This window comes from Neoarius graeffei, chromosome 18, assembly GCF_027579695.1.
Source record: "Neoarius graeffei isolate fNeoGra1 chromosome 18, fNeoGra1.pri, whole genome shotgun sequence".
NCBI classification, from domain to species: domain Eukaryota; kingdom Metazoa; phylum Chordata; class Actinopteri; order Siluriformes; family Ariidae; genus Neoarius; species Neoarius graeffei.
The window spans coordinates 4,159,811-4,173,511 of NC_083586.1; the positions used below are offsets into that span (position 1 = coordinate 4,159,811).

The 13,701-nt window shown below is 46.5% G+C and overlaps 1 protein-coding gene and 1 long non-coding RNA gene across 2 annotated transcripts in view; both read right to left on the reverse strand.

Moving 5' to 3' along the window:
• Positions 1 to 13,701, reverse strand: part of LOC132865856 (zinc finger protein 850-like) — a 1,522,149-nt gene that overhangs the window by 862,945 nt on the left and 645,503 nt on the right. The window lies entirely within an intron of this gene.
• On the reverse strand, positions 1,747 to 8,343 carry LOC132865935 (uncharacterized). The gene is made up of 3 exons (XR_009650529.1): positions 8,287 to 8,343; positions 6,959 to 6,990; positions 1,747 to 1,804 (listed from the first exon to the last, which is right to left on the reverse strand). It is a non-coding gene; the product is annotated as an uncharacterized LOC132865935 (long non-coding RNA).

The following is a 13,701-nucleotide window of genomic DNA, read 5'->3' on the forward strand; positions in this document are numbered from 1 at the left end:
AATGAGACAAAAATATTATACTTGGTCATTTATTTATTGAGGAAAATGATCCAATATTACATATCTGTGAGTGACAAAAGTATGTGAAATTCTAGGATTAGCAGTTAATTTGAAGGTGAAATTAGAGTCGGGTGTTTTCAATCAATGGGATGACAATCAGGTGTGAGTGGGCACCCTGTTTTATTTAAAGAACAGGGATCTATCAAAGTCTGATCTTCACAACAGATGGTTGTGGAAGTGTATCATGGCACGAACAAAGGAGATTTCTAAGGACCTCAGAAAAAGCGTTGTTGATGTTCATCAGGCTGGAAAAGGTTACAAAACCATCTCTAAAGAGTTTGGACTCCACCAATCCACAGTCAGATTGTGTACAAATGGAGGAAATTCAAGACCATTGTTACCCTCCCCAGGAGTGGTCGACCAACAAAGATCACTCTAAGAGCAAGGCGTGTAATAGTCGGTGAGGTCACAAAGGAGTCCAGGGTAACTTCTAAGCAACTGAAGGCCTCTCTCATATTGGCTAATGTTACTGTTCATGAGTCCACCATCAGGAGAACACTGAACAACAATGGTGTGCATGGCAGGGTTGCAAGGAGAAAGCCACTGCTCTCCAAAAAGAACATTGCTGCTTGTCTGCAGTTTGCTAAAGATCATGTGGACAAGCAAGAAGGCTATTGGAAAAAAATTTGTGGACGGATGAGAACAAAATAGAAATTTTTGGTTTAAATGAGAAGCGTTATGTTTGGAGAAAGGAAAACACTGCATTCCAGCATAAGAACCTTATCCCATCTGTGAAACATGGTGGTGGTAGTATCATGGTTTGGGCCTGTTTTGCTGCATCTGGGCCAGGACGGCTTGCCATCATTGATGGAACAATGAATTCTGAATTATACCAGCAAATTCTAAAGGAAAATGTCAGGACATTTGTCCATGAACTGAATCTCAAGAGAAGGTGGGTCATGAACCAAGACAACGACCCTAAGCACACAAGTCGTTCTACCAAAGAATGGTCAAAGAAGAATAAAGTTAATGTTTTGGAATGGCCAAGTCAAAGTCCTGACCTTAATCCAATTGAAATGTTGTGGAAGGACCTGAAGCGAGCAGTTCATGTGAGGAAACCCACCAACATCCCAGAGTTGAAGCTGTTCTGTATGGAGGAATGGGCTAAAATTCCTCCAAGCCGGTGTGCAGGACTGATCAACAGTTACCGGAACCGTTTAGTTGTGGTTATTGCTGCACAAGGGGGTCACACCAGGTACTGAAACCAAGGTTCACATACTTTTGCCACTCACAAATATGTAATCTTGGATCATTTTCCTCAATAAATAAATGACCAAGTGTAATATTTTTGTCTCGTTTGTTTAACTGGGTTCTCTTTATCTACTTTTAGGACTTGTGTGAAAATCTGATGATGTTTTAGGTCATATTTATGCAGAAATATAGAAAATTCTAAAGGGTTCACAAACTTTCAAGCACCACTGTACATACAAACACTCTTCTTGTGAACACGGAACTGATAACTTTGTTTATACTCTTGAATAGCTCTTCTTCATGACGACAACCGGAAGTGTACCAACATGATGGGGCGTGTAGTGCCACCTGTGGCTTGGGTGCACAATGTACCTTACACAATAGCTCGATTTCTTTGTGTGCATGTAGGATTGGATTTCTCTGGCACCCCTGCTGGGACCCTTAGCTCGATTACCGACAGTAGCTCGATTTGGACGTGCATGTAAACGCACTGAGTGGTTCTTGGGTCCTAAAACAGACTGGGCAAAGCAAATGGTGCCTGCGTACAGGTTTCCTGGAAAAAGAAAAGAAAGGCATTAAGTAAATGTAGTTAATATAGGAAAAATAATAGGTTAATTCACAATAGGTTGAATAAAAAAAGGTGCATGAAAGGTACTGTATTGGTTCTCACACAGGGGCAGAGCACAGGAAGACAGCAAGACAGAGTTCAGGTTCGTAAAGCGTTTTTTATTGTTACACTTTTCAGTGAACATATAATCATAGACGCACACACACACACACACACACACACACACAACTGGTGTCTCGTTCAGGGGAGAGTCTCCTCTGCTCTCACTCTCCCTCCTTAAGTAGGGCGCGGTCACTGGGAAGACACACAAACACAGGTTAATTGCCATCAGGTGGAGTGATTCTGCCACTTACCTTCCCTGACTCTGCCCTCCTGTCACAGACCGATGCTTGACCACGCCCCCGCTGCCACATACCCCCACCACCCGACTCAGGCCGGGCAGCCGTCTGCCCTGCAGCCAACTCCCCCCCCTTGACAGGAGAGGAAGTCCGCCACAACCATCTGCACCCCCGGCCTGTGGATCACCTTGAAGTTAAAGGGTTGGAGTGCCAGATACCAACGGGTGATCCGCGCATTGGCATCCTTCATGCAGTGGAGCCACTGGAGGGGCGAGTGGTCCAAACAGAGGGTGAAAGGGCGTCCCAGCAGGTAGTAACGGAGGGCGAGGACCGCCCAATTGATTGCCAAGCACTCTTTTTCAATCGTGCTGTAGCGCCCCTCACGCACCGACAGCTTCCTACTGATGTTTAAGACTGGGCGGTCCTCGCCCTCCACCTCCTGGGACAAAACAGCCCCCAGCCCTCTGTCCAACACATCCATCTGTAACATAAAGGGGAGAGAAAAGTCAGGGGAGTGTAAAACTGGCCCCCCACACAGTGCAGCCTTTACCTCAGATAAAGCCCGCTGGCATTGCTCTGTCCACTGGACCAGATCTGGTGCCCCCTTTTTAGTCAGATCAGTCAGTGGGCTGGTGACGTCCAAATAATTAGGTATAAACCTATGATAATAGCCAGCCAGCCCCAGGAACTGTCTCACCCCCTTTTTGGTCTTGGGCCTCGTGCAGGCCACAACTGCTGCTGTCTTGTTAATTTGGGGACGCACCTGCCCGTTGCCCAAGTGGAAGCCCAGGTACCGTACTTCCACCTGCCCAATCACACACTTCTTCGGGTTGGCTGTGAGACCCACTCGCCTCAGCGACCTAAGGACGGCCCTCAGATGTTGGAGGTGCCTCGGCCAGTCGTTACTATAGACAATGATGTCGTCCAGGTAGGCGGCCGCATAGGTGGCGTGGGGGTGGAGGACCCTGTCCATCAGCCACTGAAACATAGCGGGCACCCCAAACAACCCAAAAGGAAGTGTGACAAATTGGTGTAAGCTGAACGGTGTGGAAAAGGCCGTTTTTTCTTGGGATAGTAGAGTCAAGGGGATCTGCCAATATCCCTTTGTTAAATCCAGTGTCGAATAAAAGCGAGCCATGCCTAGTCGATCAGGCAACTCATCAATACGAGGCATTGGGTACACGTCGAATTTAGACACTGCGTTGACTTTTCTATAGTCCACACAGAACCGGACCGACCCGTCGGCCTTGGGTACCAAGACCACCGGGCTGCTCCAGTCACTGTGGGTCTCCTCGACGATGCCCATTTCGAGCATGGCCTCGAGTTCTTCCCGAACCACTTTTTTCCTTGTGTTCGGGTAGCCTGTAAGGGCGGCTACGCACTACCACCCCCGGGGGCGTCTCAATGTGGTGCTCTATGAGGTTGGTGCAGCCAGGCAGGGGTGAGAACACATCCGAAAACTCAGTCTGCAACTGGGCAACCTCCGCGAGTTGGGTCGGGGAGAGGTGATCCCCACAGGGGACTGGAGAGGTACGTGATGCTAATGTTCCTTTTTGAACCTCCGGCCCCAGCTCCGCCTTCTCTGGAACCACTGACACCAATGCCATGGGGACCTCCTCATTCCAGAGTTTGAGCAGATTGAGGTGGTAAATCTGTAGCGCCCCACCCCTGTCTGTTCGCCTCACCTCATAGTCGACGTCCCCGACTCGCTGTGTGACCTCAAAGGGTCCTTGCCACTTGGTGACTAATTTAGACCTCGATGTGGGCAACAGTACGAGTACCTTATCTCCCGGTGCGAACTCTCTAAGGCGCGTACCCTTGTCATACAGGCGGGTTTGCCATTCTTGGGCCTGCCGCAAATTCTCCTGGGTTAGGTGTGTGAGTGTGTGGAGTTTTGTGTGCAGGTCAATAACGTATTGAATTTCGTTTTTACTTGGTGAAGGTCCCTCCTCCCAATTTTCTCGCAGCACATCTAAAATGCCGTGCGGCTTACGCCCATTTAATAATTCAAATGGGGAGAACCCCGTGGAGGCTTGGGGGACCTCTCGCACTGCAAATAACAAGGGTTCAAGCCATTTATCCCAGTTACATGCATCCTCACTTACTAATTTTTTAATTATGTTCTTGAGGGTGCGATTAAACCATTCAACTAAACCGTCCGTTCGTGGGTGGTACACGCTGGTGCGGATCGGCTTAATACCTAATAACCCATACAGTTCGTTCAGTGTACATGACATAAACAAGGTGCCTTGATCAGTCAGAACCTCTTTCGGGATTCCAACTCGGGAGATGATGCGGAAGAGTGCCTCCGCAATACTGCGTGCTGAGATATTGCGAAGAGGCACTGCTTCCGGGTATCGCGTTGCATAGTCCACCAGAACTAATATAAAGTGGTACCCTCGTGTTGACCGATCTAATGGCCTGACGAGATCCATCCCAATTCTTTCCAACAGGGTCTCGATTAATGGTAGAGGGCACAAAGGCGCTTTTGGAATGGCTGCTGGATTTACTAACTCACATTCGTGGCACGCCATACACCACCTACAGACATCGCCGCGAATCCCCGGCTAATAGAATCAGGCCATTATTCCGGCTAGTGTCTTATCCTGCCCTAAGTATCCAGCCATGGGATTAAAGTGAGCCGCCTGGAATACCAATTCCTGGCAGCTTTTTGGAATCAAAAGCTGTGTGATCTGTTCTTTCGTCTGACTGTCCTGTGTCACTCGGTATAATCTATCATTCATAATAGAAAAATAGGGGAAGGACAGGATCGCATTCGGCGGGAGCGTTTGACCATCGATTACTCTCACTTGGTCAAACACATGCCACAGAGTCTCGTCTCACGACTGCTCTAATGGGAAATCTGCCAGGGATTCCCCGAGAGAGGCAGGAGGAGCCTGTGGCTCCTCACTCTGACGCGGAGATGACGCATATGGCTCTGTGACAGCGGCTCCCGCCAAGGTGGCACCGGGACCTCCCCCTGCTGAAATATGACAGGACCCACTCTTCACTAAATGACTCATCAACTCCCCGAATCCCGGCCAATCAGTCCCCAAAATTATCAAGTGGGTGAGGCGAGGATTAACTGCCGCCTTTACTATAAATTTCTCCTCTCGGAAAAAAATGTGGACCGACACCAAAGGGTAGCTGTGAACATCCCCGTGCACACACAACACCTTCACCCCCTGTGCTCCCCCCAATGCCTCATCTTGCACCAGGCTTTGGTGAATTGAGGTCTGATTACAACCAGAATCCACCAACGCCTGATATGTATCCCCTTGAATACTCACCAGTATGCGATACGCTCCAGCTCGATCAAGGGTGGCTCCTGGCGCATCGGGGATCCGAACCACCATGCCCACCTCCATTACCGTGCACTGCTGTTGGAGGTGGCCCGGCTCCCCACAGCGCCAGCAAACTGGCCCAGGCTTCCTCTCTGCACCGGCGCTCTGGGGCTCACTCACCTGAGGGGGGGGGACAGACACAGAAGGGAGAAATAGGAGGGCACCGCAGGTGCAGGGGGCCGGCTTGGGTGGTGCCGGCCCCCACCTCCAAGGTGGGGGAATGGGATGAGGACGAGACACAGGAGGAGAGGGAGAGAGAGAGAGAGAGAAGAGGAGGGGAGAGAAGAGGCTGTCGGTTGTCCTGCCGCTGGGACAGCCACCAAATGGTCCTCCGCCAGCTCGATTGCCTGATCCAGCGACGCCGGGTGGTGGCACTGGACCCACTCTGCGGTTCCTGCTGGCAAGCATGTGATGAATTGTTCCAGTACCACCTGGTCGATGATCCCCTCGGTGTCGCGGTTGTTGGCCCTCAACCACCGCCAGCAGGCATCCCAGAGTTGCTGGCCAAACGTGAACGGCCGTCCGACTTCCTCCAAGCGCAAAGCGCGGAAGCGCTGACGCTGCTGCTCGGGGGTGCACCCCACATGCTGGAGGACAGCCCGGCGAAGGTCCGCGTAGGCCAGCCGGTGGTCGGTGGGGAGCTGTAGTGCAGCCAGCTGCACCTCTCCCATTAGCAGGGGGAGAAGGCGTGCCATGTGCTGCTCCATCAGCCACCCCGAGGTCTCTGCGACTTGCTCAAAGAGTGTGAGGAATGCCTTGGGGTCGTCCTGTGGGCCCATCTTTGTTAGGGTGAGGGGGGACGGGCCCGCGATGGTAGACCCCGCCGACGCGAGGAGGTGCCGGAACGCCTGACGATCTTCTTGCTGGGCCAACACCAGGGCCTCGAACCGCTGTTCCTGCTCCTTTTGGAGGGTGACTAGCGCCTGCTGCTGGCTTTGCTGGGCCGTGGTGAGGGCTTGGATCATGTCGGCAAATGGGGAAGACTCCATGGGGCTGTTCTGCGCTCCAGAAATTGTCCCGGGTTTCGGCACCACTGTAGCGGTTCTCACACAGGGGCGGAGCACAGGAAGATGGCAAGACAGAGTTCAGGTTCGTAAAGTGTTTTTTATTGTTACACTTTTCAGTGAACATATAATCATAGACCTGCACACACACACACAACTGGCATCTTGTTCGGGGGAGAGTCTCCTCTGCTCTCGCTCTCCCTCCTTAATTTGGGCGTGGTCACTGGGAAGACATACAAACACAGGTTAATTGTCATCAGGTGTAGTGATTCTGCCACTTACCTTCCCTGACTCCGCCCTCCTGTCACAGACCGATGCTTGACCACGCCCCCGCTGCCACAGGTACAAACAAGAAAAACACAATTATTCAAAAGCTAAGCATATACTCTGAACATTGCAAAAGCAAAACTAGCTGCACCTATTTACAATACAATATCCAAGCAAGTTCCTTACTTTGAATCCATATCTCAGCAATGAGTGAAGCTCTGGACAAATTGAAGACAAAGAAGGTCAAACTCTGAGCACAAGACTCAAAGGCAAGTAGCAATTAAAATTGCTTTTGTGGTAAAGGAATAAAGCTTTTTAGTAGTAGCGGTAATGGAAATAACTTCTGCAGAATCTCCAGCAAAAGGCTCAAAGGCACGTAGCAATGACAATGAAATCTGGCAGAGTATTCAGCAGTCTCCAGCAGAACTTCAGGGTAGAGTGGCTTAGGTGGGGTTTACATTAGACTGTATCAGCGGATCATCAGATTAACATTTTTAAAACGATTAGTGTGCACACAGCAACGCCAATACACGATTCGCGTGCACATAGCAACGCCAATACACGGATACGCTCGGCTCCGCAGGCATCCTGTGCTCCAAATCACTCCGCCCTGAACAGCGAGTGCCCTCTGGAGGGTGCGCACTCCGGCCCTGCGCAGCTCACAGAGCGCGCGAATATAGCGCATGAGCAGTGATTTGGGACTGAGCCGCTGTGTGTGTGATCTCAGTGCATGTCAGGCATGCGCGTCACTTACTACTTGCAAGTGGAAGGATGGCAAGCCTAAAGACAATCATAACTACACAATGGGCAGTATTTGCATCAGTATTTGCAGGATTTTCATACTTTTATACTCTTTAATGAAAGGTGATACAAGGCGGAAGTCCGTGCCGTTTTTCAGCAGTCGCGTCACATGACCAACGCCAGCGAATCAGGAAGGTGGATGTCACAGTGACGTTGTCCAATGACGACGCCAACTAGAGGTCAGCACAGCGTATCTGCATATTCTCAATGTTTACACAGCACCAGACCAGACACGATCTGGATTGAATACGTGGACCCTGGTGGATTCCCATTTCCTAGCGTTTCCAGGCGTTTTAATGTAAACGGACAGTGCATCCGCGAAGAAAACGAGACAGATACAGTCTAATGTAAACTTGGCCCTAGATTCTGCCTCTGGTATTGATACTTACAGAAATGTAAATGAGGGTGGGGCTACGTACAGGTTAGACCCTCCCATCAACCTGTGGCTTTCAACCAGGTTTGTTGAAAAACAATGTTTCAAACCATACATAACAACATACACTGGTCTCCACAAACGGCAAAACACGTTGTCTCACTTCATGCATTTAAAATGACAATATTTATAGATATATCATTAGACCCTTAAAACCAAGAACTCAAAAATTAACTCATTCGGGGATGGTTTAGCACTATTGGTGACCTTCCCTACATATGAGAAAACTTAAAGCCACAAAACAGCATTTTAATCATAGAAGACATAAGAAAAGCCTCACCAGAAATCTTCAGACACCTGCTGAACAAAAGCCTGCTCTTCTTTTATTCAGAGAAGCCTTACCTAGGAAACCAAACAAGAAGACACAGGAGGAATTTAAAAAAAAGATGGCCAATAATGTTAACTCAAGCTTAAATGATGACAACATTGTGAAAAAGGTTGATTTTACACACACAAAAGGGTGAAATAAAGCTTATTATAGCTTAAATCATTTATAAAACCCAGCTCAGAGAACTCTATGTTTACCCCCATAGCTCAGGCTTGGATAAAATGATTTACTGTATCCATAAACCATATTAAAGGGTACCTTAAGGCCGACCTCAGAGAACATTCTTGTTCATATAGCCCTTCAGAGATCTGAAATTAAGACAGCTTTAATAATGGTTATATTCTGCTGGGTTGCAAGACCTTAAGACATGTTGTATGTCTGACTTCCTTTACAGATCTTAAACTGCCTTGAACCCAACATATTAAACACCAGAATAAAGCTTAGACTATGCCCTTTCCAACAATATCAGACTTGGGTGTACACCAACTCATACTGCTGAGTAATTAAACAATATGTGTAGGCTTATTTATGGCATTTATGAAACCCAGCTCAGAGAACTCTTTGTTTACCCCCATAGCTCAGGATTGGATAAAATGATTTACTGAATGTTTAGACTTCGATGATGATATTATTATTGTAGTAATAATAATAATAATAATAATAATAATAATAATAATAATAGTAGTAGTATTCAGTCTAACATGTCTATTGCCTCTTTTCCACATTTCAGGATCTCTCTCTCTCTTTCTAGCCTGCTTTTCTCTCTGTCTTTCTCTATCTCTCTGTTAAGAAAGACAGGCAATTTGGGCCTGGTTCTGACAGCTAAGGCCTACAAACCCTCCCCCAGAGTCAAACAAAGAGAGAGCCATTAACAGAAGAGCTGGTCCTTGGGGGGTTGGGTTGCTTTGGGCACAGCTTTGGCCTAAGCTGTGACACTCAGTACGTTTACATGCACATCCAAATCGAGCTACTGTCGGTACTTGAGCAAAGGGTCCCAGCAGGAGTGCCAGAGAAATCCAATCCTACATGCACAAGTGAAATCGGGCTATTGTGCAAGGAGCATTGTGCACCCGAGCCACACGTGGAGCTACACGCCCCATCGTGTTGGTACACTTCCGGTTGTCGTCATGAAGAAGAGCTATACTGTTGCCAGATACTGCTGACATATTCCAGCCCAAAACATGTTCAAATCCGCCAAAAAGCACTTAAAACCCCCCAATCTGGCAACATTGGCAATTCCGTGTTCAAGCTGTTAGGCTTGCTCTAACAGACTGTATGGCTACAAACTGTCCGGCGCAGACCACTGTTTTGTAAGACAACTTATTTTGCACAATTGTATATTTTTCTAAAGTCCATTTTTTGCTTACAAAAAAATATTTTTTTTTTGCTTACAATTTAACTTATGTCTTAATAAACACACAAAAAGTTCAATTGTTTTGTTTTTATTGACATTCTTCAGATGTTGGACATCTATACATACACACACACACAAATACAGTGACTTGTTTATGTACACAATTCACAGCTATGCAACGGCTGTACAGATGTATTTGGTGATACAGTAAGTGAGCTAAATTTTAACAGTGCAAACAATGCCACAAAAAGAAAAAGATTCATGCCGTTGTCATGCCGACCGAGGCTGTTGTGTTTCCCGCTTGTGGTCTCATCACTCATCACTTCCGGAAGGGGCAGTGCTGAAGTAAGTAGCTCGAATACGTAGCTCGATAGGGTATACATGCACTAAGTAGCTCAGCAGAAATCGCATAATCTAGGTCGTGTAGTCGATTCCGAGAAATAAAGTTCGGTTCAATTTCAGCCAAATTAAGGTGTATACATGGCATTTTGAACTTCGATTTCAGTCGAGCAACGGCAGAAATTCGATTTTCTCTATGTGCATGTAAACGCACTGTGTGTGTCCTTGCAGGCCTTGGTAGGGGCAGAGAGGGATTGAGGCAGGCAGACAGAAATTCAAACAGAAATCTGCAAGAAGGCAAAATAAAATGCATACAGTACCTGGGATTCCTAGGCAGTCTCCCACTCAAGTACTAACCAGGCCCAACTCTGTTTAGCTTCTGAAATCAATTAGACAGATTTTTAAACAGTTTAAGTAGAGTCTGCTTCTTTCAGCTGCTCCCATGAGCCACATATTTGATTTGGTATAGCTTCCCACCCCCAAACACCGGATACACATGGATACTTAGGCTTGGAACTAGCACTAAATATGCACTGGCTTGTTCAACCCCAGTGGCTGGTTATTTTTACCTCATCTGCATGTCTTTGAACTGTGGAAGGAAACTGGTGCACCCATACCCCTTTTCCACCAAATCAGTTCCAGGGCTGGTTCGGGGCCAGTGCTGGTGCTGGTTCACAACTCGTTCAACTTGCGAGCCAGCTGAGAACCAGTTTGCTTTTCCATAGCTCGTGGTGCTAAGGGAAGCCATGTCATTACATCACTGTATACGTCATTACGTCGCTGTATATGTCAGTTATGTCGCTACGTTTGCATAAACCTTGTCGCGAATATCGAAGCAAAAACAATGCAGAAGAAGCAACAACAACAATAATAATAATGGATGACTTCGCGTTTGTACAGCTGCTGCCTCTCATCGCTTAAAAATGGTGATCTTTCGTGGTCTTGTTATTGTTGTTGGTCTTAACAACTCCACCCCCCTGCTGATGTAAGCGGTTCTTTCCTCTGGCCCAGCAGAGAGTGCTAGCATGGAACCAGTTTTTCTGGTCCCAGAGCCAGTTCTTTGTCAGTGGAAACAGAAAACCCAGTTCCGAACTAAGCACTGGCCCCGAACCAGCCCTGGAACTGCTTTGGTGGAAAAGGGGCACCAGAGGAATTCCACACAGATAACATGTAAACTCCACACAGAAAGGCCCCCATTAGCCATGAAGTTCGAACCTGGAACCATTTTGCTGTGTGGCAACAGTGCGAACTACTACACCACCACACCACTCTCAAAGCTGCTCAGAATGTAGTGATTCATTTTTGATAGCAACAGCTCTGACAGTATTTCCAGCTGGAAGCCCAAAAGTACTGGAACAGCAAGGACAATTCTGTTGTTGTTGTTTTTTTTTTGCCATACACTGAAGACATTTGCGTTTGAGGTCAAAAGTGGGTGGGACGGTGGCATGGTGGTTAGCACTATCATGTTCCCTACTAACAATTTTTGGTTCCCAGAATGTTCCTGGAACACGAGCCTTTGGTTCCAGTTTGGTTCCGGCTACGTTCCCTGAAAGTCATTTTTGGTTCTGTTTAGGTTGTCACTTGGTTGGCAGGAAAGTTTAATTTTGGTTCCCAGAATATTACTCATGTGGTTCCTATTTGGTTCCCTCACCGTTCTCACACCGTCCCTTTATCCTTGTTCATGTCATGTTTGTTCCCTCAACGTTTCTATATCATTCCCATAACTTTGTTGGTTACATGTTTGGTTCCCTAGATGTGCTCCTGATGTTCCCCCAACCTTGTTTATTATGTGTTGGTTCCCACATTCTAGTAACCTCGTTGGTTACATGTTTGGTTCCTTCAGTGTTCCCCCAATGTTCTTTCCCTCACCATAATGTTGTCATATTTCTGTAGTAAATTCATTGTAAAAGTTTTGGTTGCATGACAACTATTTACTTCAGAACATATAAGCAGTGATGAATGACCAGGAAAATGTTGCAGGACTAGAAAGTTTAATAGAAAAAATATCAAGAATACAACATTGGTAAGGACATCAGCAACACAGTGCAACATTATTATACATTATAAAACATCTGACAATTATAGACAATTATGAAAACTATTTCTTAATAAAATACAATAAAGGCAAAAAATAAGAAAACAAATTTTAGAAATGCCAAAAACGGGTGCGTGTGCATAGAAGTTGGTGTATGTCTTCAATCTTGAGGACCAGCTGACCTAAAAAGAATAAGAAACAAAACGTTTAACACCAACTTAGTGCCAACGTTTCATTTAATTATTGTGAATATTCAGCGATTGATAAAAGAAAGACTTAAGTTTAATTTACCGTCTGTGTGGTGCAAACTTCAGTGCACTCCCAATGCACTCCTCAATCAGCTACCTTCTTGCCAGGGAAGTTCTGCATGCAGGCCTCTACAAATAGAAGTAAAAAAAAGTTACACATTTAAATCTCAGTCAAACTTGGCATAACACTGATTTGAAAAATATATGAACACTTACCCGTTATAATTTTGCAAAGGGTTAAGTTCTGGAAAGGCTTTTTTGCTCTCCTCCCCCTCAGGCTGTACTGCGCCAGGACATTGTTGGTAGCCACCTGGCATAGAATGCGACGAATGACTGCCCCCGGATTCACCCCTCCCAGGCTTTCAAAGAAACTTTTCTACAAAAAAAAAACCAAGAAAAACATAAGTATACAATGAAAACGAATGTGGAGAGCTTATGTGGTCTACTTTCATTAGCCAAATCAATACATTACCAATGACAATTTATTTCATATATAATTATGTCCAATTAATTACCATTTGGTTCCTTCTTTCTGGTTGAGCCAGACTCCTGTCTAGCTCCTCCAGCTCCTCCACTGTGCTGCATAGGCCCAACAGCACATCTTCCTGCAGAGGAGGCTGAGGCGGGTTCGAGACCACGGCAGCCTCCAACGTCTCTGACTTCCTCTCCATACCCTCCATCCTCCTTTCCATAGCCTCCATCCTCCTCTCCATAGCCTCCATTCTCCTAGTCATTCACCCCATGTGCTCTTCCATGCCTAGGTACATTTGTGATAGAATTCATTTTAGTTTTTGAACATAATATACTTGTCATACAGTATGTGAAAATGTGTGTATATAGTACTTACTTCTTTTTGTGTCATCCGTCGTCCTCAATAGGAGCCTCTTTTGTTCCTCCAGGACTACAGGTAGAATTGAGATGAAATTCATTTTAGTTTTATACCCAATACACTTTTCCTGTGTGAACATCAACAAGTGTGTATGAAGTACTTACGCCTTATTACAGCAGCCATGCCTGAAGCCCCCTCCTCTTCACCATGGGTCATTCCTGAAGTTTTTGAAAAGAAAATTGTTAGTGTTTGCTTTCTTGGTTAGGAACTTGTAATCAGACAGTAAACATAAAATTCAAAGCAAATGTACCCTCAACTGGGTCGGATGATGTTTGTTCCTCAATGTACGACTCTTCCAATGTCCGACGGCTGGGTGCTGGACTGACATGGGTTGAGGGACTGGCAGTTACACGGCTGTGAGGCATTGACACATCTGAATAGAAAGATGATACAAATGTCATTTCTTCAATCTCCGCCGGTTGTATCTCTGGCATATGTTGAGGTCCATGATGTTGTTGCTCTGCTTCTTGCAGAGCCTGGCCTGTCCTTGCTGCATCTCACG